Genomic DNA, 27095 nt, shown 5'->3' on the forward strand with positions numbered 1-27095 from the left:
CGGACGGCGTCCAGCGATGTATTGTTTTGGTCGAGATTGTTTGTTTGTGTCTTTTTTTTTTTGTTAGCAACATTACGGAAAACGGCAGAATGAAATTACATGAAACTTTCAGGATATGTGGGCACTGGTTCCAAAACGAAGTGATTAAATTTTGGAGGCAATCAATTGAGCCTGAAAGGTCAAAATCAAGGTCAAGGATTTTCAATGGGCTTTAACTTGAAATCGGTTGAAGATAGAGATATTTACTATTAAGAACATACAGGAACTCGTAATATGGGCTTTCACTTGGCACCAAGATGTTTGAGCTTGGGTGTCCTTGAAAGGTCAAACTCAAGGTCTTGGATATTCAGGGGGCCATAACTCGAAATTTGTTGTAGATAGAGATATTTACTATATCACTATAGAAGAAGTCCCATATGGGTATTTAGTTGGTACTATGACCTTTGACCGTAAGTGACCTTGAAAGATCATACTCAAGGTCACGGATATTCAGGGGGCTATAACTCGAAACTCGTTGAAGATATTTACTAATATCAAGATATAAAAAGTCTAATATGCTCTTTCATTTGGAACCATGACATTTGACCCTAAGTGACCATGAAAGGTCAAATGCAAGATCACGGATTTTCAGAGGGGGTAACTTAGAAACATTTGCGCCAATACCTTAGACTTTAACTGTATACTGACAATAAAGGGGAGTAACGATTAAGTATTCAACAGCAATAAAATTACTGCTGTCGGGCGAGGTTTGTTGTGCCTGGAACCGCTTGTTTTATCTTTTTTGACGGTTTGCACAGTTGAAATTAAGTCTAGCTCTGTTACTTCTCTATCACTGTGGCTATCCACCTGTCTGTCTATCTACTGCCAGACACCTTAACCATGGAGAGTGTGGCAACAGACGAACCGTCTGTATGTGATTCTTTCCTCCTCCAGAAGGCTGCCTTCTCTCCAACTCACACTCCCTCTCACTTATACACCTCTTTACCCCATCGCTAGTAATCTTCTGCATTTCAGGTATTCGGAATGGGAGGGGAAAAAGTTTTTACCGAAAAATGAAAGAAGAGGGACAAACTGAGAAATTATGAAATCTACTGCCATGAATTATTCATTGTTTTTTATGTTTAGTAAAAATAAATTTCCATTACCTTTCATTTCTACCCATTATTACCAGCCGCGATAGCGAAGCTCGTATTCTTTTCAATTTGTCTGTGTGTCTCTGTGTGTGTGTCTGCTAGCACGATAACTTTGCAACCACTCAACATATCATCACAAAATTTTACAGGTGTGTAGCAGGGAAAAAATGATCACGAATTGGAAATTGGTGAAAGTAGGTCAAGGTCTGTGTGCCTGTTACGACGATAACTTTGCAACCGCTCAACAAAATCATCACAAAATTTTACAGGTGTGCAGTAGGAGTGAAAATATCCTACCGTTATTGTTTTCAGCTTGCCTGTCCGTCTGTCTGTGTCTGTTAGCAAGATAACTTAACAACCGTTCAAGATATCATCACAAAATTTTACATACCTGTAGCAAGGATGAAAATCTCCAACGAGTTTGAAATTGCTGAAAGTTGGTCAAGGTCAAGGTCATCTTTTGAGCCCCGTTAGATATGTATTGACTTGCGGCTGGTGTGATTCTCTCTTTGGGGGGCCTCTAGTCTCCCTTATTTTTTTCAGACATCATCAGGAATATATACTTCTCACTATCACAGAGATTATTTTAAGCAGTTTCAGGGCAATATCTGAACGCTTCATCATATAAAGCATATAAGTTAATTCAGTTTGTGAAATAAAAACGAGAGAGAGAGAGAGAGAGAGAGAGAGAGAGAGAGCTGACGTCCTTGTACCGAAAGAGAATATTTTCATCACAGTCCTACCCCGTCCCTCCCATTCTCAAAAACTTCCTCTCTCCACTCTGTCATGTTTGATTGTATCCTGCTTTTTCACTCTTTGTTTGAGTGTATATGGCACACACACACACACACACACACACACACACACACACACACACACACACACACACACACACACACACAGAATGTATGTAGGTAGGGGAAAGGGGGATAATTAAGCAGTGTGGGAAGCAGTATTTAGCGGTGAGAGAATGATTATTGATGTGTGAGGCACAGTAAAGAGATAGTATCAAGATGCATGGGATTAGTATTAATTATTATGATAATGAGTAGTAAAGTATGAAATGGTATTACTCGGCGCGAAAAAATGTTAAATGTGAGAAATTAATAGTGAGAAAGAGTAGCAAGTACTGTAAGAAAATTAATGTGTGAGACAGAAAATTAAGCGATGGAGAATGAGCAACCCAACAGGGCCAGAACAGGCTACTGTGTGAGAAAGCCTCAGTGTCACATCAAAGTATGCAAATGCAGGACATAATGACAATAGCCTGAACAATTACCATGTTTCCAGTTCTCATGGTGTCATTTTCCATCTGTCGGGAACACCGAAGTTGTGGGTATCCCATTAGCAATGCTAGTTACGAAGCTGCTGACCCGGTAAGTGCCAGCGTTCAAATCCAGGCGCAGGTAACTGATACCATACATTTAGGTGGTTTGGCCATGTGGAGAGGATGGAGAGTGAAAGGTTGACGAGGAGAGTGTATGTGAGTGAGGTGGAGGGGGGGAGAGGGAGGGGGAGGACAAGGATGAGATGGATGGATGGAGTGGAGAGGTGTATGAGAGAGAGGCGTGTGAGCTGGGAGCAGGGCAATGAAATGGCGGGGGACAGGGCGACATGGAGGCGATTTGTTTGTGGCCACCCCTTACGGGATTAAGACGGCTGGCAATAGATAGACAGATAGATAGTAAAATGAGTATCTAGGGTGTGCACCTACTACAGGTAACTGTGGTAACCTGGATAACGCAATTGCAATGCATCCCATGATAATGGATGAATTACCAGCCTCTGGTTCAAAGGCCAGATTAATGGAGGTATGCACAGTGCTATGCGCCTCATAATATCTACCCTCCCCCCCAACCTTTACCTTCAACTTTCTTTTGTAGGAGGAAGCGTTGGACAGTGGAAGCCGATCCACCATATTTTCTTCTTCTACAAGCACTTGGGAGTCATAGTGATACTAGTTTTACGCTAGATGATCCTGGTAATAGGTCTGTACCCCCTGTACATTCTTATGTACAACTGCAGACAAATATCGATACATTTCATTACGAGAAACAACGAGAAAGTAAACAATAACTTTTGAAAATCAGTAATGAAATAGTCTGAGCCCAACAGTTTTTCAGCATAATGTTTTACTTTCATAACTACGTCACGTCGAAACAGAGCGACATTATTGTCCACAGCTTTATAACCACAGTCTCTCTCTCTCTCTCTCTCTCTCTCTCTCACACACACACACATATCTATATATGTCTATCTATCTATCTATCTGTATACAGTATTATATATATATATATATATATACATATATATATATATATATATATATATATATATATAATCAATCATTTCCTGTGGCACCCCACGGGATGCATAGGGCCTCAATGAACTCTCTCCACCAATATTTGTCTCTTGCCATCTCCTTCAGGTCCCACCATCACTCCTCTCCTGCTTCTTTTTTCATTGTCCTCAACCAGGTTTCCCTCGGCCTACCTCTACCTCTTCTTCCTCTAGCAATCCACTCTGGCACATCCTCTATTAAACAACCTTCTTTTCTGTATATGTGCCCCAGCCACTTCCAGCGAGACAGTCTCACATATTCATTAACTGGTTCCACTCTCGTAATATCCCTTACTCTTTCATTTGTAATTCTGTCTTGCCACTTTACCCCAAGAATCCTTCTCAGTATTTTATTCTCAAATCCTAATACTTTCTGATCTGTTGCAATTGTACTGTACCATGACTCATGCCCGTAAATTAAAATTGGTCTAACCATGGACTTGTAAATTTTCACTTTTGTATGTACCGAAAGCATATTATTATTCCAAACAGATTTCAACATTCCAACAGCTCGCCAAGCCTGTCTAATCCTCTCCTCAATTTCATTGTTTAATGATCCATTAGATGATACAATCGTTCCCAGATATTTAAAGTTTTCTACATTCTTCACCACATTATTCCCAATTACACAATCGATTTGGTTCTCCACGTTCATATTAATAATTTCCAGTCTTTCCACAATTTATTACCAATCCCACTTTTTCTCCTTCCTCCACCAGACAATCGAGCACCCTCTGCATCTCGTAAATACTTCCACAAATCAGTACAATATCATCAGCATAGTCCAAATCCATCAGCTTCTTATTTTCTTTCCAGTTAATTCCTGCACCTGTTCTCCTTACAACCTTTTTCATAACATAATCCATAACCAAAACAAACAACAATGGCGAAAGAACTCCTCCTTGAATCACTCCTGACCTAACTTGAAATGAATCACTCAAAGAACCACCCACCATTACCTTACAAAAAGTACCTTCATGCAGGCTTCTAATAATATTTACAAACTTTTCTGGTATACCATAGAATCTCATAATTTTCAACATAGCTCCACGTGAAACACTATCAAACGCCTTTTCAAAATCCACAAAATACATGTTAAGTGGCATTTTCATCTCATTAGCTTGTTGCATTAGATGCCTTACAATAAAAATCTGATCATTACAACCTCAACCCTTTCTAAATCCCGCTTGTTCTTCTCTTAAAATTTTATCAATTACTGGCTCTATTCTGTTCAACAAGATTTTGGAAAAGACTTTTGAAACTACAGGTGTCAAAGTTATCCCCCTCCAATTGCCACACACACTTAAATCTCCCTTTTTTGGTATTTTTATAATCACTCCATTTTTCCACTCTTCTGGAATTCCACCATTATCCCAAGCCACATTAAAAAGTTTCAAAAGCGCATTCATCAACTCGTCATTTTCCACCTTAAGCATTTCAGGGAATATTCCATCCTCACCTGGAGCCTTAAAATTCTTTAACTCTTTTATAGATTTTGCTACCTCTTCCAAAGTTATATCCCCTGTTTCTATCTGCAAATCTCTCTCGGCTGGCAAAATGTCCTCTTCAGCTGGGATTGGTCTATTTAGAACAGATTCAAAGTGCTCTTTCCATCTTCCTTTTATATCCAAATCTTTAGTCATCAAATTACCATTTCTATCTCGTACAGGTATTTCCTTCCTTCTCTTTTCAGTCCCAGTTAACTCCTTTATGGCCTGATACGCTGCTCTTGTGCTCTGACCGTCATTTTTACTTAATTTGATTTCTGTCTCTGTCGCCTTTTCATCATATAGTCTCCTCTTATCACGTCTAACGAGTCTTTTTACTTCAGAATGTAAACTCCAGTACTTTGCTCTAAGTACTTCAACTACCTGGCCATATATATAAATATATATATATATATATATATATATATATATATATATATATATATATATATATATATATATATATATATATATATATATATAAAATCGTATCATTTATGATGGCTCCAATATGCATTCATGCTTCGGCCTTGGTCACCTAATGGCGACTCTTTCAGCTGCTCGATCTCTGGCAGCCTCCCCGTTCAGTCCCCTATCCGTAAGGTCACACTTCATGACCTCGTCACAGTTTTTTTTTTTTTTTTCCTGCTCTCTCCCGCCACCTCGCACCTGACGTTCACACTTCTCACCGCCCCTGACGTTCACACTTCTCACCATCTGCACCCAGTTGCCATTCTCCATCTTCTCAACATGCCCAAACCATCTCCATCTACCCGTCCTCAACACAACACCAATACACTCCAGTGTCATTCTTCCTCTCAACTTTTCAGTCGTAATCCTAGCCCCTCCCCCCAAGGCCTTGTATTCAAGGACACACTACAGAGTCATCTAATCATTGTCATTTTTGTACGTTTGATTCTACGAATATCCTCTTCCTTTACTGTCCAGGTCTCATTACCATACAACATAACACTTCTAACACTTGCCGCATACATTTCCTGAGCATGGAGGGAGAGCTTTCTCAGTGTATATATATATATATATATATATATATATATATATATATATATATATATATATATATATATATATATATATAGATATAGATAGATATATAGATATAGATATATACGGGTTTTATTCGCCCCTGTGTAGAGTACAACTCTCATGTGTGGGGAGGCTCCCCACATACAGTTTTTGTCAATAGTGGAGTCAAAGGCTTTTCGTCTCATTAACTCTCCTCCTCTTACTGGCTCCCTTCAACCTCTGTCGCTTTGCCGCACTGTTGTGTCTTTATCTCTTTTCTATCGCTACTTCACTGGTCACTGCTCCTCTGACCTGTCTGCTTGCATCCCTCCACCTCTACGATGGATGCGTAGCACCCACCTAGCAACAAAATCTCATCTCTTTTCTGTCCAACCCTCCAATGCAAGAGTTAACCGTTACTCCCAGTCCTTCCTTTCTGCAAAAAGTCAACTCTGGAACTATCTCCCTCTGTCTGTTATTCCTACTGCCTATAATCTCCAGTCTTTCAAACGCAGTGTTTCCAGGCATCTCGAAATGATCGATTCTTGAAATTGGCTCTGTTTTGTATTTTCTTTTTTATCTTTTTCTTGGAAGGAACGGTTTGCGGGCTCCTTGCCTTTGGTTCCTTCTAGCTCGCAAAAAGAAAAGAATATATATATATATATATATATATATATATATATATATATATATATATATATATATATATATATATATATGCCTGCTTGCTAAATGCTACCTTGCAATGGTGGGCAGGGATGAATACTGATATCGAGCTAATAGCAGCTGGACTACTTGCACCAGTCAAACTAAAAGCACTCTCTCCAGTCCCTCTTTGCGTGCGGGGTCAAAGAGGGTGCGAAGAAGAAATGGCAGCTTGGCAAGGTCACATCATTCCCCACCTCTACCGAGACCCTGTTGTGCCTGGGTCCCAGCCGGAATGGGTTGTTGCCTTTCGAGAGGTAGGGATGAGGATGGCCTGGAGGAGAATGGCAAAGCCACCCCATCCCCTACCTCTCCCATGACCCTCTTTAGTTAGAGGCCAGCAGGAAAGACTGGTGAACGCCTTTCGAGGGTTGGAAGAGGAGGGCATGGAGTAGGTTGGCCAGGCGCAAGTCTACAGTATATATACCAAGTCGACCCACACTGACCCCAAACAACGGACCCAGCCGCGGAAGCCGACTTGTGACGTCACGCGGCCCTGAACTTCAGTTGATTTGAGACCTAAGCTGAGTGAACACGTCCCTCCTATCAGTGTCCCACTACGACTCCCTGAATAATATTATGTATACCCTGTTCATTCAGCTCCGATAGCTGCAGCCATGAAACGCTTGAATTAAGACTGCTCGTTGGTTATTGCAACACTGAGGAGCATGGTATTGTAAATCTACAGTTCTTATTTAACACATACATATATTTACCTCCGCCAAGGAGGTTATGTTTTCACCCCTGTCCCTTTGTTTGTTGGTTGGTTTGTTGGTTTGTGAGCAAGATTATACAAAAACTACTGGACGGATTTCCACGAAACTTGGTAGAAGAATGTGTCTTGACCCAGAATACACTCCAATAAATTTTGGTGCAGATCCTGATAAAGATGCGGATCCAGGATTTTTTTTTTTTTTTTTCACTTTCATTAACATTGCAAGATAGGGCGTTGGCAGAGGTATGAACTCTACTGAGTGCCATTATAGTTATACAGTATTTGTAAATTGCTTGGACTCTAAGCAGCCTGTTTACATGTGGAATAATTTCCGAGCTAAAGAGGTCAAAATTAGCTTTTAAAGTTTACCATTATCAAAGAAAATTGAAGATGCTAATTAAGTTTTATGAAACGATGAGTGACGTTTGAAGTAAAGTACCCTCCCACAATGCACACTTACGTCCACATGTTGCAATACATCCACCTATGGTGTACACCTACGTCCACATGTTGCACTACAATACATGCCTGCAATGACGTTTTCATTTGCCCTGTACCAGCAAGTTTTCTTTGTTTTAGGGCCAATGATGTAGCATACGGGCTCCACCCACATGCCTATGGGTCGACTTGGTATACAATAGACTTAGGGCCAGACCACTTCTCCTCCACCTGTCCTGAAACCGTGTTAAGCCTCAGTCTCAGCCAAAAATAGTGGTGGTGAGCATTCAGGGGATGGAGACGAGCCTGCTTGTAGAGTGCTACTCTATGTTGGTGAGCAGGCTTGAGTACTGCTTCGACCTAGTAGCAGTCAAACTACTAGCAACCACACCTAGCTCCCGTCAGACTACTAGCAGGCACACCTAGTTCCAGTCAGACTACCAGCAGCCAGATCTAGTTGTAGTTAGATTGCTAGCAGTCAGACTAAAAACATTCCCCCCATCTTAGTCATAAGCCAGCCATGATGGATAAGGTACTAAGTTAATGCCGCATTTTTTTCGAGGCCCAGGCTTGAGCCTCCCCTAATCCAAACGTCCATTCCCGTTTTTTGTGGTGCACGTGCTGAAGCTGGACTTAAGCCGCGCTTGAATCACCCTCGGACCAAGTTGATCCACGTCCTAGAGCAGGCTCGAGGTATCTAAAGGCCAGACGTATGACGTCATATAGAAAAAAAGATAAGAACCTAAGAAGAGAGGAGTTAGGGAAAGCCAAAACAATTGTCTTGACTATCTAAAACTGCAAATTTATCCATCCTCCCGTAATCTGAGTGAAATATTTTCCAAATGAGTTATAATTTTTTAATCACATTTACTCCTGATATAAATGTAGTTTAACATTACTTTTGCATTGCACTGTGAACATGTGACTTGCAGTGACTGACGATATAGACATTAATTAGAAGTAACTGGATGCATTTTAAATATGAACGTTGTATGTAAATAGCTCTGATGATTGAAGTGTTTACAGAGGTCAGCTGATGGGCGACTAAGAGTTTACGCGGGGTCACTGAAACTTAAGCCACTAGCTCCCAGAGTTCCTGCACGACGGATTTGACTGGAAGGGTACTAGGCGTACCGCCCTCCGCCTATTGCCTCATAATCGTGAAGCACATAGGTTACTACCCTGGGGCTCCCTCCTTTATTGAATTTTGAAAATGCCCAGCTCCGTCTTATATTGAGGACTCTGGGCGCAAATGGGCTAGCTAAAGTCTCACAAAATTGACTCCTCTCCTTCTCCCATACAAAAACTATGTGGAAACGTCTGGGAAGGGCCTTTGTTCCGCAGTGGACTGTTACTGCCTACAGATGGAGAATATATGTATATACTATATATATATATATATATATATATATATATATATATCCGACCACTGTGTGCATCACACAGTATGACTCAACGAACTTATTATCAGCTGCACCTCACATCTTCGCATCTAATACTGTACCTGGCCTTCAGAGTTGACAGAAGCTTCAGTGTTCATTCTGAAATCCATCACACTCAGCTGCTCATACACCTGTTATGCAGATTGCTTTCTATCCATCCATCATCGAATCCTGTGTTGCCTCATCAGGAGCACAGGGGTCTGGTGCTGATTTCACAGATTTAAGGGAATAGAATCAGTCACTCTTCCCTGAGTAATATCATTTGAGCAATAACCATCAGCCGTCCATGAGGTTAGAACTTTTGTGGATAACTCTGTCGGAGCACCTAAACTTGCTAGAAGACCAGTCGTCCAATTTTTGGTTGCATTGTTACAACTCAATAAATGGTTTTCCAGAATGCAGGTAATCCTTTGGTTTGTTACTCTGTTCAGTCATTCTGAGGTAACACCACATACACTGAATGTATGATGGGTCGTCCATATTACATCCGGCTTCAGCACGATGTTTTTTTTTTTTGGTTTCACTTTAATTTGGTGAAGAACTCCGTCCTTTTGCAGCCTATTTCCCGTAGCGCATGGGTAAAATAAAGCAATACTTCGGTACTACCTCCTATGGCTCTTCTTCTATCCTAGCACCACATACTGATGTTAATTTCATCTTGTAGTTAAGCATGATGGAGAGATGGTAATTTTACTCCAAGTTAGAGTGTACAGGGTATGCACAACTATAAACATCGTAACTCATTATGCTAGACCGGTATCATCTCATCACGAATTGACATCGTAACTACCTGCTCTACGTATTATATCTCACTCCACCACTACACTGCATTTAACTGGCCACATACTACAAACAAGCTCTCTCATTAGCCCACAAAACTCTCCGCATAACATTCACTCAGTATAACTCACTGCGTAACTCCATATCAACCCTAATAACATTTTTCATTCCCACCCTCTCATCCACTTAACCTCCATCCAGTCAAGGTCCACTTCTTGTTACCGTGATTTAGGGTGGCATTTTCGTCAAGCAAGGAGACTCTCGTAGCACCTCTTCCTTAGCTATTTGTTTTGCATATTGGAGATTGTTATTTCTTTGCACATATAACGATTAATTTTGCGTATTACAACTTATGCTTTCCCTAGCATATTTAATGATTTGTTTTGTTTATATCAGCTCATCATTTCCCCTGTATCTCTTTCTATAGGCTATTTGTATTGCGCATTACAGCTAATTTTGTCCCTAGCACCTCATTCTTATCGATTTACTTTTTGTGTTATTTTCTTATTTTAGTTTTATCTTTTTACCTCATATGTAGAAATAAACTGGCAATGAAGACATATTAAGAAGCTAGAATTCTTAATACTTCTTAAAGGAATGTTATACATATTACACCTAAATACTGCCTTATTATCTTCACAGTATCAACATAAAATCAACAACATACACGTGCATATTAAGGTGCAATAGACAAAACAAGTCGCTTAGGAAGAGGTGTTACGAAATCTCTAAAGCGGACGAAAATACGGCCTCTCTATCTCCGTAACAGATTGCTGTCACGCAACGCTTCCTCGCTCGTCGCAATTACGCATCGAATATTTACCTCTTCATTGCCCTACACAGCACATTCTTTTTCTTCGCTACTTGCCAGACGCTTTTACTCATCTGGAAAAGACCTCTTATACTGATGAAGTTAAAACATTTTCCTTTTTCTTCCTTCTTTGGAAGACAGTTTTTTTTTTAATCTTTATATACCTATTTATTTATTTATTTATTTTATGTTCTCGTTACTTGCCAGATGATTTCATTCAGCTTAGGGAAGCCGTCACTTACTAAATAGGCCCACAGTCTTCATTAACCCCTTCCATTCGATGATGTCCTAGTGATATTATTCTTCCTAACTCCAGGTGATTTTACTCAGCTTAGATATTACCTCTCTAATAAAAGGGAATCAACTATTATCTATTAGCTCTTCCCATGCGGCAGCTGTTTTGTTTATGCATGCTTCCTCCAAATGATTTAATTAATGTTTTGCTCCCCCGTTCATGAAACGCCTCCTCAAAGCTACGTAAAGCCGTCAGGTGATGGCAAGAATATAACGAAAATGACGTCTACCTGTCTGCTGTCAAATACAGTCTCTTTCAGCTTGAGTATAATATCTTGGTGGTGGTAGCAGCAGCAGCAGCAGCAGCAGCAGTAGTAGTAGTAGTAGTAGTAGTAGTAGTAGCTTGAGTAAAATCACCTGATGGTAGCAGTCGCAGTAGTAGTTGCAGTAGTAGTAGTAGTAGCCCCAGGCTCATCTGAACATTATCACGTAGTAGTAGTAGTGGTAGTAGTAGTAGTAGTAGTAGTAGCAGTAGTAGCCCCAGACTCATATGAACATTATCACGGCAGACTGCAGGCTGAAGTTTTTCTTCTGCAACTCCTCATCCTCCTTTCGGGGGACAGGGAGGGAGCGTAGGGACGTTTCCATAGCCGGGCAGCGGAGCAGCTCGGTTATATCAGTGCCATCGCTTTCAGGCGTCCCTGGTGGTAGCAAGAGTATTACACAAAAGACGTCCTCGAGCTGAATTAATTAAGCTTGTGTAACACAGTGCCCACACGCAAGTCTTCCTCAGCGACCATAATTGCGCATTTAATATTAATGGCCTGTGTTCATATCTCTCGCCACTTTTCCCGCCTAGCTTACTTGCGCAGCTTTTCTCAATTTCCGTTACATAATTCTGTTCTCATTCTCGTCCAGGCAAACATCGTAAATCACTTTGCTTTTGCATGCTTGTTCCCTAGTTCATGAGAGAAAATACTTAAGAGTATCGTTTGTTTAGTCTGATATTTTCCCCTGGTTTTCTGCTTTCCTGTTCGTATGTCCGCATCCCCGTTTATAGTTTTAGAAAATGAGATAATGATAATGATGATGATGATGGTAATAGTGATGATGATGATGATGATGATGATGATGGTAATAATGATGATGATGATGATGATGATGATGGTAATAATGATGATGATGATGATGATGACAGTGATGATGATGATGATGATGATGGTAATAGTGATGATGATGATGACGGTATGTGTAAAGGATCAATCGGTCTGTTGCTGATTGCCTTCCATGTACTCCTTTCCACTCTACACCCTATCTTCACCTTGTTCCTCAGCTCTCCATAAGTATCCTGTACCCAGACACAAAGCGCTTTCAATCCACCTTATTTTAACCCTCCCCAGATGTGCGAACCTTGTATGCAATTTCCTTTTCCTTCGCAGTTTTCAGCCACTCCACTCAAGGGAATAATCTCATCTCTACTGTCTCTCTGTCTCTCTTCCCTTTCCTAATCCTTCAGTCTCTTTCGCTCTTTCAAAAACCAATTTGTTCGTCCCCCAGATCTGTCTGTCTGTCTGTCTGTCTGTCTGTCTCTGTCTCTGTCTCTGTCTGTCTGTCTCTCTCTCTCTCTCTCTCTCTCTCTCTCTCTCTCTCTCTCTCTCTCTCTCTCTCTCTCTCTCTCTTCTGTAATCTGAGAAATACTCCATTATCCGTAAAATGAGAACTTTCTCCCTCATCCCCTCTCTCTCTCTGTCTCCCCTGTGGCATCTGAAATACTCCATAATCGATGAAGTAAATGTGCCTTGATAGCCTAACACATCTTTAAGACAATGTAGAGGGAATATAAGTCTTAAGAATATAGACAGAAATCCACGACTGACAGTAAGCTATTACATTCTCCTCGATAATGTGAAGGATATTTTAGCTGAAAAAATTCAGACAGCATTAGCGTACAGTCAAACTACCTGACAGACCTGCGAGATAGTGTGGAGGGAATATTATCCGAAAGAATATAGATACAATATCCACTTGCAAGTGTCGGGCTGCAAGGAATTTTATAATGCTGTCGTGATGAATTTTCGTAGGAACAGCGTAAATCGCGTTTACAGTAAACAAATATCGTGTGAAAACAGCTATTACATGGTATCAAGTACTTGCAGAACACTGTTATTCTTCGATTTTGCCGTAAATATGAAAAATACAGAATAGAAGGCCGTCCATCTTTTCACAGCGGTTGAGCAATATCTTATTTTTTTTGTTTCCCTACAGCTGTGCCAACACTATTTTCAAACAGTGTCTATTTTTTTTTAACGTGCTTTTCATATATACCTCGAAAGATATCAGTGTTGATATTTTCATCCTAATTTTTGAACGAAACTCGCAAGTGGCAAATTTTTGGAGCTACAACATAACACATCCTCAAGATGGTGTACAGAATATCTTTACCGTAGGAATACTGACATATATGCCGTATTTAGCGAGGTGGTAAACTGCATGATCGAGCTTCGAGACAGTGTACAGGAATTACTATGACGCCCACCGTCCGGTCACTGGATATAATGTCTCGACACGGAATGAGAAGCCTGATGGTTTACTGCAACCCATGAAGTCATGCATTACGCTGGGTGGTAACCATATAATCAAATGACACCTATTGGGCTCGTGAGTTAAGGCGCTCCGACCGGTTTGGACCCGCGAAGGCTTCCATCTGAAGAATGGTTGGGGTCTGTTGTTCACATTTTGTCACTCAGGGGAGAGTGAGCCTGGTCATCTTCACTTTAAAGGTCGAAACTGAGTAGTCTAGACATGGGATTTTACGTTCCTGATGGGGCAGAAAAGGACTGGGTAAAGAATGGAGGAATGGATACACAAATATAGGCCTAACAACCTGGCAAAGTTTCAAAATAGTGTATGGGAATTATTGAAGCTACATCTACGCAGATAGGGCGGAGTTCGTTAGCAGCTTGACATCCGTACACAGCTCCAAGAGAGTGTAAAGATAATATTGACCCAAACAATGAAGACCGACTTAGCGGAGTGAGCTAACAGCCTGAACATAGCCACTTTAAAATGTCCCCTGGCCTCCTGCGCCGGGAAGGGAAAGGCCTAGGAATCCGCTCATCACACAGGCATGGTTAACAAGCTTCTGTCGAAGAGATGGAGCGACGAGATCAATACGTTATTATGGAGGAAGCGGTCACTTGGAGACGAGGTGAGGAATTCAGGAAAACTGGGAGACACTGAAAAAACGCCATCTAGCACAGTACCTCCGCCAACTAACCAAGACTCTAGTATGGGAGACGTTGAGATAACGCTATATAGCACAATACCTCCGGCATCAAACCATGAATCTGGTGTGTGAGACATTGACAAAATGCTATAATACACAGTACTTCCGCCACCTAAACAGGAATCTAGTATTATAGCCAGGCCATGGATCTCGGGTAGTTGACAGAGAGGAAGAGGAACAGAATCAATAGCAATACGCTATTGAGTTCTGAAGAACCGGCGCTTCTGAAAGTTAAGAGAGAAGTGATAACGTTTCTAACAGCAGCAGCAACAGCAACAACAATAATAATAATAATAATAGTAATAATACTAATAATACTAATACTAATACCAATAAAACCGGAAATAATAATAATAATAATAATAATAAAACCGGAAATAATAATAATAATAATAATAACAATAATAATAATAATAATAATAATTAATTCATTCACTTATCATTTAATCCTATGTTGCCCCATGAGGAGCGTAGGAACCCGGGGCTAGACAAGTTGATCCTGACATTTAAGATGAATGTGGCATTACATGAACAATAAACTCCATCCACCCCTTGGATATAAGCCTGCACTGGCTCAAACCGACTGGAGCTTCTTAATTACCAACTAAACCACCAGGCGCCATAATTTGGTTATATGGTTACCACCCAGCATAGTAAATGGTTTCCTGGTCTACAGGAAACCATTTGGTTTGCCACTCAGTGTAGTCATCCGTAGACAGAGAGAAGAAGAAAGAATGAAGGAAAGAAAGATAGAAGGGGAAGGAAGGAAGAAAGGAATGAAGAGAGGAAAGGGTAATCATCCAAGAGCAGCACCACATCGAGTGAGTGGATGATGAACGCCCTCACCTAGTAGTAGTAGTAGTAATAATAATAATCATCATCACCATCATCACCCGGACCTCCTTTCCCACCCAAGGGCAGGGTGAGGAGTAGCAATGTCCAGACAGCCCAAAATTGCCCAGTCCAATGGGCCACGCTTCCATTCACTCATCATTCAAGCCCCCGGAATCCTGGCTCTATCGGATACGCCAAAAACATTCACCACGTTCTGTAGCTTCACATATCATATCCGACAGAGTCAATCCAGACGCTGCCACGTTAAAAAGGGGTGCCAAAAATCTCTGATCATGCACATCTCCTCACAAAATTCATCCAGCCAGCTCGATCTCCTGTCAGTTCCCTAGCCTCACCGACTTCCAAACCTCTCTTCCTCACACATTCATCCACCATATCTCTCCACCTTCTTCTTGGCCTACTTTCCCTCCTCCCTCCTTCGAATTCGCTCAGATATACCTTCTTCACCACTCTATTGTTATCCATTCTCCCCACATGACCATACCATCTCAGTACGCTCTCTTCAATTCTGGTGTCCACCGACTTCCTCACTCCGCATCTTTCACGAATCATATTATTTCGTATCCTATCCACCCTCTGTACTCCACATACATTCCTCAGCAGTCCCATCTCCACTGCTCTTACTCTTGACTTTTCATTTCCATGCCACAAAATAGTCTCGCATCCATATGTTAAAGCTGGCATTAACACTCCTTCATGTAAGCCTCGTGCAGCTGCAACACTCAAGCCTCAGTTTCTTATCAAGGCCTTCATTGCACCAGCTACTTTTCTTCCTTGTGTCACTCTACTTTCAATTTGTTTTGCACATTTTCCTCTCTTTTCTATCACTGTACCCAGGTACTTGAACTCTCTCACCAATTCCAGTCTCTCTCCATTCACTGTTACATTGCACTGGGAGTCACCTTCTCTCTCAATAACCATCACTTTACTCTTTTCTACATTTACTCTCAAGGAACGACGCTTACAGATATCAGAAAAACTCTGCACTAGCCCACCAAGTTCTTCTCCGGTACTTGCAAGCAGTACTGCATCATCAGCATACAACAAATTTGAGATAGTCCATCCATCACCATTCGTTACCAATGCCATCCCTCTCTCCATTACTCGTGTTTTCACTTCTCTCATCACCCCATCAATATATACATTGAACAACCATGGGGACATCACACAACCTTGTCGCACACCCACACTGATTGTGAACCATTCACTTAGATGCCCATTAACCCTGACATATGCTTCACTACCGTCATAAAAACTCTTGACGGCACCTAACAGCTTACCCTCTACACCGTACATGCGCAAAACTTTCCACAATCCTTCTCTGTCCACTTTGTCATATGCTTTTTCCAGATCCATGAATGCCATAAACACCTTATGGTCCTTCTCACAAGCCTTCTCTACTATCTGTTTCACTGCAAAATATTTGGTCCACACATCCTCTGCCACTCCTAAAGCCACCCTGTTCATCACTCACTAGGGCTTTTGATATCTGTCTTACTTTCTCTATAATAATTCTTCCATATACCTTCCCTACCACAGTCAGTAAGCTTATGCCACGATAATTCTTGCACTCACTTCGTTCACCTTTATTTTTGTACAGGGGTACAATCACAGCCTTTTTCCACTCTGCAGGCACAGTTTCACTCATCCATGCCTTCTTACATATCTCCAACAAGCACATCATTCCATTCTCTCCACTACATTTAAGCATCTCTGCATACGCCTCAGTAAAAATAAAAGTATTAATAATAGTGATAATACCCCCCCCAAAAAAAAACATTAGCAGTAGTAGTAGTAGTAGTTGTTGTTGTAGTAATAGTAGTAGTAGTAGTAGTACTACTACTACTTCTACTACTACTACTACCACCACCACTACTACTACTACTACTACTACTACTACTATTATTATTATTTCTATTAGTAGTAGTAGTAGTACCACCGGTAGTAGCAGTAGTAATAGCAACTGTCCTAGCAGTAATCTGTTAATCACAACACCATTCAGAGGTAAGAGCCTTCAATTCTTTAAGTGTAACGTTTCACCCAACTCCGGTCTTCTTCAGACAATGGTCATCTCCTTCAGAACCCTAGCCATATATATGTAGTACACTTTGACCTGGTTACCTACGGAAGAGAGGGAGAAAGGAGTGGAATATTGGGTAATGGCTACATATGAGAGCAAATATCTGTGTGTACGTTTTGAGTGTGTGAGAATAATAATAATAATAATAATAATAATAATAATAATAATCTATCTATCTATCTATTACCAGACGTCTCAATCCCGTTTGGGGTGGCCACAAACAAATCGCCTCCAAGTCGCCCTGTCCCCCGCCATTTCACTGCCCTGCTCCCAACTCACACTCCCCTCTCTCATATACCTCTCCACCCCATCCCTCCATCTCATCCTCGGCCTCCCCCTCCCTCTTCCCCCCTCCACCTCACTCACATACACTCTCTTCGTCAGTCTTTCACCCTCCATCCTCTCCACATGGCCAAACCACCTCAGTGTGTTCCTCATAACGCTTCCTATCACATCCACATCCACACCACAACGCTCCTTTATATCCTCATTCGTCAGCCTGTCTCTCCACGTGACTCCACAGGCTCCTCTTAAATAACTCATTCCACTGCTCTCACTCTTGACTTGTGTCCTTCCAACAATGTCCAAGCTTCACTTCCGTACGTTAGAGTTGGTATCACAATACTGTCATGTAGTAACTTTTTCACTTCCATGCTCACTTCCCTGTTTCTTATCACTGCTTTCAAGGAACCAGCAACCTTTCTTCCCTGTTGTACCCTTTCAAGCACTTCACCCTCCAAACCTCCATCCTTACTCATCACACTACCCAAATACTTAAATGTACTCACATTTTCCAATTTCTCACCATCCAACCTCGCTGTACATTCACTGACTTCATCTCTCTCAAAGACCATCACTTTACTCTTCCCTACATTCACCTTTAAATTCTGTTTCTTACACACTCTCCCAAACTCATCCACCAAGCCTTGCAGCTCCCCTTCGTCTTCACTCAACAACACAGTATCATCTGCAAACAACAGTACAGGGAGTTTCCAAACACTATCCTCTCTCACCAGGGCCACTCCAACATCCACTACCCTACCTTGTACCTCTTTTATTACCCCATCCATGTACAGATTGAACAATCATGGAGACATGACACATCCCTTTTTCAACCCAACTTTCAAAGAGAAAAATTCACTTAGTTCACCATCCACACGCACTGAAGCCTTCGCACCATCGTACATACTTTTCACAGCATTCAACAGCTTCCCATCTACTCCATATATTCTTAACACTTTCCACAATCCTTGTCTATCCACCCTGTCATATGCTTTCTCCAAATCCATGAAAGCTGCTTACAACGTCTTTCCCTTCTCTAGAAACTTTTCCACTAAAGATTTAAGAATGAATATCTGATCTACACAACCTCTTCCCTTCCTAAAGCCTCCCTGTTCTTCTCCAACTAATTTCTCTGTTCTTTCTCTAACTCTGTCAATAAGTATCCTACCATACACTTTTCCTATTATACTAAGAAGACAAATGCCCCTATGATTACCACACACTTCTTTTTCCCCTTTTCCTTTGTACAAGGGAATAATTATACCTGACTTCCAATCCTCCGAGAATCTACCTTCCTCCCAGGCCAATCTGCACACCTTCCACATCCATTCTACTACTATCTCTCCCCCATGCTTCAGCATTTCACCACACACTCCACCAATTCCTGGGGCTTTCCCCGATTTAACTTTCTTTATTGCTTCCACAACTTCTATCCTACTGATTACTTCCTGTCTTCTCACCTCCCTCCTTCTCCCAGCCATTCCCCAGCCAATTATACACGCAAAACTTCCATCCTCTATGTTCAACAATTCCTTAAAGTGTTCTCTCCATCTGCTCACTTTTTCTCCCTTCTCCACTAGTAATCTACCATTTTTATCTTTCACTCCCCTGCTAACTTCACTTCCATCCCTGTCTTACTCTTTTCACCTCTTTCCAGAACATTTTCTTACAGTCCCTCCACTTTACACTCAAATTCCTTCCAAATTCCTCATCCACTCTCTTCTTACTCTCTCTTACTAATCTTTTCACCTCTCTCTTTCTTTCTACATATAACTCTCTCTTCCGCCTCTCAACTTCTTCCACGTCCCTATTTCTCATCCATTCATTGTATGCTTTCTTCTTTTGTGCCACAGCCTGTCTCACCTCTTCAGTCCACCCCGCTGTTCCTTGCACCCCCCTCCGTCTTCTCTTCCATCCACACACCACATCACATGCTGCACATATTTCTTCTGTAAATATCCTACACACACCTTCCACGTCTCCCATCTGCTCCAATTCATATTTGTCCAATCGTTCCTCCACTTCTCTCTTATACTCTGCCTTTTTCTCATCCTCTTGTAACTTTTCCACTCTCCTTGCAACTACTCCTTCCTCTCGTCTTTCCCTTCTTCTATTCCTCCATCTTACTTGAATCCTAATTCTGGCCACCACCAAGTAGTGGTCAGAAGGTCCACTCCCCCAACCTCTATAAGCTCTTGCATCCATTACACATCTTCGCATCCTTTCATCCACACACACATAATCAATCATTGCCTTCCTTTCATTCAGTTCACCACCCACCCTTCTCATCACTCGCCATGTATACCTGTGGATCATTTTATGCCTGAAGAGGGTATTGGCTATCACCAACCCTCTCCCAGCACAAATGTCCACTAACGCACTCCCATTCTCATCTATCTCAGCAGGCACACCCCACTCACCAACTATTCCATCCACCTTCACATTCCCTACTTTACCATTCATATCACAGATCAAAAAAACTCTCTCATTCCTTCCAAACTTTTCCATGCAAACTTCTACATTTCTCCAGAACTCTTCTCTCGCTCTTCTAGCACGATCTTGCATTGGTGCATACACACACACAATCGCCCACATTTGTATTCCAACTTTCAACTTTACCCACACAATCCTTGACCCAACTGATCCATACTGCCTTATGCTCTTCTTCCATCTTTTACTCACAACTATACATACTCCTTCCTTTGCCCTCTCATTCTCACCTACTCTTGCACATATACCCCATCCATACTCCCATTCTCTCACAGTTTTTCCTCTCCATTTTGTTTCAGTTATTCCACATACATCCATTTTCGCACCCTCAAGCACCTGGACAATCTCTCTCTCTTTCACCTCATCATTCGCTCCTCTTACATTCCATGTACCCATTACCAAGTCCTTTGTCCGGTCCTGAGTCGTCATCGTTTGGTCAGTCTTTGTCTGAGGCTTCTTGTTTGTTTTTTTGGTTAGATGTTTTCCGGGGAGGGGCACTGACCCTCCACCAACCCTTTTAGTCGCCTTTTACGACAAGCAGGGATACTGGGGGAGTAATCTTGAAAAAAAAACCTACCCCCAGGGGGTAATAATAATAACAATTATAGGACTACATAATAGATAGATAGATAAATAGATAGATAGAGAGACAGATAGAAGCAGGAAGTCAAATGATGAGAAGGTGTTGTGTTTGCGAGAAGCGAGCAGCGCTAAACGCTTACACGGGGGAAAGCTGACGACAGCGGCCAGTAAGGAGATGATTCAGTTAGCTGTCAGCAGTCCTCTCGTGAGAAAGTTCTGTTGCCATGAGGAAGATACGTGACACACACACCCTACTACACGAGATGTGAGGAAAGAGAGTTTAGAAGGAGACAAGCGACCCTATAGAGAGGTCGAGACGGAGATTAGCTTTAGAACAGAGAGAGAGAGAGATAGCGAGACAGGGAGGTAGCTACCCAGGACTTATACTATTATACCTGTTTAATATTTCCAAGACAAATAAAAATAGTCCCATACTATTCTTTACCTCTCCCGTCACTACATGACATCTGGTGGGGAAACTACTACAAGATATAAAAGCCGCTCGACCACAAGTCTAAAATATACTTCTCTACAAGTAACTACAAAGTCTTTATGACATTTGGTGACATCTGGTGGGGAAACTACTACAAGATATAAAAGCCGCTCGACCACAAGTCTAAAATATACTTCTCTACAATTAACTACAAAGTCTTTATGACATTTGGTAGCAGCGAACGTATACGAACCTCGTCTACGAATCAACATTAAATTCCTACAAAATATCAAGATTGACAACAACCAACAATATCAGCTCCTGCCCCCTCCGTCTCCCAGATCATTACGCTGATGCAGAGGTCAAGAGATCACTCGACGCCTTGCAAGTAGCTTAACGACAAACCAGCAAATCTGCGGACATCGTCTCCGAATTAAAAGCAAATTTCTACAAAAGCAACCGATACTACAAGATTAGCTTCAGTTCTACATTGAATCCTACAAAATACAGCCTACAGTGCAAATAGTCTACAAGTCTACGACGAATAAGCGAACTACAGCCATCTACAATCAACTACAATTAACAACTCTACGTCGTCTGTATAATCTTCTACACGCACCTACAAGTAGCGGCAGTCTTCATCCTACAACGAATAAATCACTAGAGAAAAGGACAGAGAAAACTTCCACATAGAATAAAGGGAACAAACAAACGAAGAGTGAGACACGATTTACAACTCATCTTACTCACTCGTCTTCACTCAAGTTACTCATCGCTACTCATTCACTCACCACAGCTACCAGTGTGGGAAGTTGAGGTCATCATGCGTGCTTGCTGAACAGACGCCACGTCAGTCAACACACCACCTGCACCACCACTCACACCATTTCCCACCACGGTAAAAATTAGTAAGTTACATAGTTACTTCATTTATACAATACACAGTGATAGACAATAAGCTTCTGCACAAACATATAAAACGTGCTGTATAGTTACAGTTTAAATACACATACTTACTTCAGTTATCTCCATAACTCAAACACTAAATAATCACCAACAATAAATATTCTACACTGTATATATTCATTCATTTATTATAACATTTATTTACTACCAACGAGTGTTACCATTCATACCTACATAAAATACGTGTTTCATACATACAACTATACATTATTATATCTACAAGCGATAAAGAAAATATACCATCACAATTACTCAGTGAGCAATTAAAAGAACTGTATTAAACATTTATTAATTAAAGCTACCTAGTGGAAACAGATAATTTAACTTACGAAAAAAAAAAAAAAAAAAATGGCCAACACAAATGCCGTTAGCAAGAGTGAACATCTTCAACACAATCGTGAAGACAATGATTTCCACACAGTGCTGACACACATATTGCCCACGATAGGTACAGGTGAACAACAAGTCAGTGTGTATAGTTAATACTGTATATAGTGTATATATTTTTTATATAAAATAACAAAATATGGGACTATATAATATCATTTTATAGTATCTGTGCAATATAAACTAAACTTTGAAAAAGTATCCCAAGGAAATTAGCCAGTAATTATGTAACCATGAACAACATGGAAAAAAGCGTACACAAGCAAAGAAAAACATACTATAGAAAAAAAAAAAAAAAAAAAGAAGAAAGAAGAAAGAAAAAGTAAGAAAGAAAAAAGAGAAATAGAGTAAGATCACATAACAAACAAATGAAAATAAGTGTAAGTGTTACTACATAAGTCAAAATACCACGTAAACTACAAACAAAAAAGCAAATTGTTGTCTCCACATACAAGTGGCACGACACATCATCACTATCATCGACCGCAGCATATGTTAGGACTGCAGTTATTACAATTATGTTACTCCATATTATAATTATGTAACGACAAACGATTGCATTATGTTACACTTTGCCAATTATGTAACAGTTGCATTAACAAGATGTAACTTTTATGTAACTTTAACTACAATTATGTACCTACAAACGATATGTAACAATTATGTAACGACAAACGATTGCATTATGTTACACTTTGCCAATTATGTAACAGTTGCATTAACAAGATGTAACTTTTATGTAACTTTAACAACAATTATGTACCTACAAACGATATGTAACAATTATGTAACGACAAAACAGTTGCATTAACAAGATGTAACTTTTATGTAACTTTAACTACAATTATAAGGCCAAGACACATATGTAATAGTTGCATTAACAAAATGTAACTACAATTATAAGGCCAACACAATTATGTAGTACCACAATGTTAGTACAATATTATAAGTCATACAATTATAGCACAATTCTATATTACCAGTATCATCATACAAGTTAGATGAAATATTAGACATTACTAAAGTGATAACTCAAATATGTAATGTATAACTTAGCAGTATTACCATTGCACAATTATATTGCATTTATTCAAATATGTATTCAACTTATTTAAAATGTAATATTACTGAATAATCACTATTTACTATGCATAATATATGTATACAATATTCATACAATTATGTTACTTTACAATATTATGTATTTCACTTAATTAGCTTATAAGTTCATTATAATGTGTATGTAGTATGTATTAATATATTATAACTATTAAATGTCGATGGTACGTCATTTTCGCGCTGCCGAGCAAATATAGGACTACATAATAGATAGATAGATAAATAGATAGATAGAGAGACAGATAGAAGCAGGAAGTCAAATGATGAGAAGGTGTTGTGTTTGCGAGAAGCGAGCAGCGCTAAACGCTTACACGGGGGAAAGCTGACGACAGCGGCCAGTAAGGAGATGATTCAGTTAGCTGTCAGCAGTCCTCTCGTGAGAAAGTTCTGTTGCCATGAGGAAGATACGTGACACACACACCCTACTACACGAGATGTGAGGAAAGAGAGTTTAGAAGGAGACAAGCGACCCTATAGAGAGGTCGAGACGGAGATTAGCTTTAGAACAGAGAGAGAGAGAGATAGCGAGACAGGGAGGTAGCTACCCAGGACTTATACTATTATACCTGTTTAATATTTCCAAGACAAATAAAAATAGTCCCATACTATTCTTTACCTCTCCCGTCACTACATGACATCTGGTGGGGAAACTACTACAAGATATAAAAGCCGCTCGACCACAAGTCTAAAATATACTTCTCTACAAGTAACTACAAAGTCTTTATGACATTTGGTGACATCTGGTGGGGAAACTACTACAAGATATAAAAGCCGCTCGACCACAAGTCTAAAATATACTTCTCTACAATTAACTACAAAGTCTTTATATCTAGAGACCCCCCTAAGGAGAGAATCACACCAGCCACAAGCCAATACATATCTAGCTCAGCGTGGAATATGACCTTGACCTTGACCTACTTTTACCAATTTCGAACTCATAGATTTTCGTCCCTTCTACTCCCCTTTAAAAATTTTCGATGATATCCTGAGAGGTTGCGAAGTTATCGTGCTAACAGACACACAGACACACAGACAAGCTGAAAACAATAGTTGTGGGAGATTTTCCTCCCTACTACACGACCGTAAAATTTTGTGATGATATCTTGAGCTCTTGCGAAGTTATCGTGGTAACAGGTAGACAGACCTTGGCCTACTTTCTCCAATTTAGAATTCGTGATCGCTTTTTTTTACCCTATTATACACCTGCAAAAATTTTGTGATGATATCTTGAGTGGATGCGAAGTTATCGTTCTAACACACACACACACACACACACACACACACACACACACACACACACACACACAAATTGAAAACAATACCAGCTTAGCTATTGCGGCTGGTAATAATTCCACAATCATAATTATAATAACAGCAATGACAATTTTTTTTACATGTTATTTATGACATTTCCATTTATTATTGAAACTCCTCCTCCTCCTCCTTCTCCTCCTCCTCCTCCTCCTCCTCCTCCTACTACTACTACTACTACTACTACTACTACTACTACTATTATTATTACTATTAATATTATTATTATTATTATTCCCACGGGAGTATAACGTAATTTGACATCACCCTCCTCTCTGTCATTAAGTCTACTAATCTCGCAACGTTCACGAGGACCACTTAAGCTTATAGACGCTGCCAGTGGGAAAGTACACACACACACACACACACACACACACACACACACACACACACACACACACACACACACACACACACACACACACACACACACACACACACACACACACACACATGTGGGAAGTCTTTAACACAGCCAGTGCTATCCTTCCTCAAAGTTGCTAAACTCCTGCACTAACGTTATATCACCACAAGCGCCACCCGTCTTCTCTCTCTCTCTCTCTCTCTCTCTCTCTCTCTCTCTCAGTGTGTGTGTGTGTGTGTGTATATATATATATATATATATATATATATATATATATATATATATATATATATATATATATATATATATATATATATATAAATATATATATATCACAAATAAAAGTAGCTTTCGACAGAGTATGGCACCGTTCCCTGCTGTCCAAACTTCCTTGCGATGGAGTAACGTCTTTTGTTCCTTTGATCTCCTCATATCTCAGTAAAAGGAAAATAAGAGTAAAAGTAGATGACGTATATTCCAGTTTCCACTCAGTTAACGCCAGCGTGCCACAGGGATCAGTTATGGCCACAACCCTGTTCTTGGTTCATATTAATGATCTCTTATCTGTCACCCACAGTCCCATCCACTCATATGCAGATGACTCGACACTACATAGTTCATTCACACTCAGACACCATTTACAAAGTCTAAAATCTACCTCTCAACTCAGTACAGCCATCTCCATAAATCAAGACCTATCTACGATCAGTGAATGGGGACAAAACAACCATGTCTCATTTAATGCTTGTATGACTAAATATGTACAATTTACTAATAGACAGATATTGCTAGATTCGTATATTACCGTCAGTACTACTGATATTCCCATCTCCAAAAGTATTGAAATTCTCGGCGTCTCACTTACCAATGCCCTCAGCTGGACCTCTCATGTTAGATCACTTGCTAAAACCGCCTCAAAGAAACTTGGGTTAATGTACAGAGTCCGTAACTTCTTCACTGACGAGCAGTTAGCTATAATTTATAAGAGTCATGTGTGCTCTCAGCTTGAATATTGCTCACCCTTGTGGAATGGATGTGAAGAGGTTGCATTAAAACAACTAGACAAATTTCAGAACAAAGCTGTTAGAATTATTAACAACCCTACCATTACAAAGAAACTACCTCCCCTACAAGTAAGAAGGAATGTTGCCTCCCTTGCAATATTTTACAGATATTTTTATGGCAAATGCTCAGACGAAGTTGCGTCCATGGTGCCACCTCTCCATGCCTTCCCTCGTGCTACACGGGCATCTGGTAGTGCTCATGACTGGAATGTCACTCAGCCATATTGCAGAACTTCTGCCTATCAGAATTCTTTCATTCCCCGAACTGTATCTCTTTGGAACTCGCTTCCCCAGAGTTGTTTCCATCCAAACTTTAACCTACAGCTCTTCAAGTCCAACTCTTACAGATATTATATGAGCAGAGGACACCGGTAATCTGGTGTATGGATGATTTTTTTTTTTATTCATTTGTTTTTCCTTCCTCTGTTCTGTTATTTAAAAAAAAAAATTGTCTAAATTCCTGTATAATATCGACGAAACATCATAAAACTATGCATAAAACAACAGTTAAAATTATGTATATAACCAAAAGCTCATAGAGAAAGCTTGCTTCCTCAACAGAATAGAAGGTGGCTTCTCCCGTCACACAGGCCTGCTGTCCAAAGACTGAGGAGAGATGGTACGATCCATCTCCCTCCCTAAACCTGGAGCATCGACGGCGACCATCCCCTGTAATGGAACACTCAGGTATGAGATGCCGCACAGTCACTGGGACCATAATCTTCACAATGAGGAAGGGATCTTCCCTCCAGAAGACAGCAATGA

Source organism: Coenobita brevimanus, chromosome 77 (assembly GCF_032717465.1).
Source record: "Coenobita brevimanus isolate Jiangsu-jjx chromosome 77, ASM3271746v2, whole genome shotgun sequence".
NCBI lineage: Eukaryota > Metazoa > Arthropoda > Malacostraca > Decapoda > Coenobitidae > Coenobita > Coenobita brevimanus.